A 2,101-nucleotide genomic window follows, 5' to 3' on the forward strand; every position below is an offset into this window, starting at 1 on the left:
TGGTCTTAGGCGACCCCTGTGAAAGGGTCATTTGACTCCCAAAGGGGTCGCCACCCACAGGTTGAGAACCGCTGAATAAAGCCTATCATGTGCTGGCACCATTCCAAGCATTTTGCCTATATTAACTCATTCCATTTCCATAACAACTCAATGAAGCAGATACTGTACAATTATAATCTCCACTAAATAGATGAGGAAACTGAATCATAGCAATTATAAATACCTGGTTCAATGAATGACAGTTCTAAGAATATAAACCGAGTGCCCGCCGCAGCCGCTGCTGCTGAGTTCTAGGCTGCTGCACTGGTCCCACTTCAATCATGATGATCCATGGCTTCCAGAGTAGCCACCAGGACTTCTCCTTCCAGCCCTGGAAGCTGATGGCTACCAAAACCCACCTTAGGAAGTCGGCGGATGCGGAGGAGTCAGCTGAAGAGCTGCATTTGCCATCTCTCCCGGAAATGATGTTTGGAGACAACGTTTGGAGAATCCAGCATGGCTCCAGCTTTGGAATTGAATTCAATGCTACAGACGCACTAAGATGTGTCAACAACTGTCAAGGAATGGCAGGACATCAGGACAGAGGTGAACACTCTAAAGAAGCCATGAAAGCGTGTGATTGACCCTGTACCACAGATTACAAGGGAACGTTAACCCAATAATTGCTCAAATTGAAGGTTGTACTTGCAACTGATCCTATAGATACAAAGAAATTGGAAGCCAGCGAACAAATGAAGTTTTTCGAAGAAGTGCTCTTGGTTGAGGATGAATTGCATAAGCCCAGAGTTTCACACCTGGGTGTAAAAATCGGAGTAATGTCATCTAGCTTTTTCCTCCTGTGTTTTTTCTTGCCAATTGATGGGGGTCCTTATCAGAATGAATGCAGGCTTTACCAGGAGGCTGACAAGAACTATGGGTTACGAGAATATACACCACGAGAGAGCAAAATTGCTAATTTAATGCATGTTTTGCCTTCCCTCTTCATGGACGGAGCCGAATGAAATCTCACAGTGTTTGCCGATCAAGGAGGTGGTTTGTGAGAAGCCGTTATTTCTGGAAAGAGTTGACCTTACCCCTGCAGACTCAAAAGAAAGTAAACCTGTGGGATAGAGTGTGAGCTAACCGACGCACCACCATCTGCCTGGGCTGCTGGCTATTTGTAGGGGGATATTTATTATGGAAATTAGTATCTTGTTAATGTGCTGATTTTCTGTAGCCTTACAGAGAAGAGAAAAGATCCTAACAGGCAGGTTCCACTCTGAGGTAGTTAGTTTATTTTGCCAACCTGGCTGATAGACACATGTGGGGTTAATTGAAGGGCAGTGAGATAAATGGCTCAGTGAGTCTCACCTTTCTAGTTCTCGGGTCTCTTGCTTTGTGATGGTCAAACCAGGGTGCAGCTGCCGCCTTAGCTAGTTCCCTGCTTCAACTAACAAGGCTCACTTCCTGCACGACATCCCCAAGGAGAAGCCACATGGACCTACCCAGATGCAGCCCTGGGTGCTGGAGTAGCCGTGTGGAGACCCCTGCCAGCGCTGAGATGCTTCCATGTCCACTGATTCGGCTTTCCTCCTGCAGTCGGCATTTGGTGTGTGTTTTGTGAGATGGAGGAGGACTTTGTGGATTGGTGTTGGACATATGGGTTAATGTTGGACTTGTGGACTTGGGCAGCACTGGGTTGGGATGTTTTCCTGGTGTGCACTTACCCTTTATATAAAACTCTCTTATACATGAGTTTCTGAGGATTTGTTTCTCTAATGTACCCAGACTAACACACACAACTGATGTTTGTAGTATCTTTGGGGTCATCTTTTGGACTTAGATTTTGGGGGTGAAATTGGGATTCCTATATTGCTACAAAGTGGAAGTGCTGCACTGGGGAGCAGTGTGCATCATCTGCTTTTATCATGAAACTCCATCTTCTGTCACCAGGGGGGTTAATCAGATCCACTCTTCCTGCCTGTGCGTTTGATGTACCAGCTCCTCATTGTGGGTGACTGGATGTTGACTTGCACTTCTGGAAAATTGTAACTTGCCAGCTAAGACATTATTCTCATACCTTAACGATCTTCCTTCACAAGTAAAATTTTAAAATTCCCCC

At 45.6% G+C, this 2,101-nt stretch overlaps 1 pseudogene; it reads left to right on the plus strand.

Annotated features, from left to right (window-relative positions):
• The first annotated feature begins 320 nt into the window (after nt 1-320).
• Nucleotides 321-1,110, plus strand: LOC101639179 (annotated as a pseudogene).
• Nucleotides 1,111-2,101: the final 991 nt, after the last annotated feature.

The sequence above is a fragment of the Echinops telfairi genome, unplaced genomic scaffold (genome assembly GCF_000313985.2).
Source record: "Echinops telfairi isolate 266 unplaced genomic scaffold, ASM31398v2 ScPeMD7_5167;HRSCAF=5991, whole genome shotgun sequence".
Taxonomy (NCBI): Eukaryota; Metazoa; Chordata; class Mammalia; order Afrosoricida; family Tenrecidae; genus Echinops; species Echinops telfairi.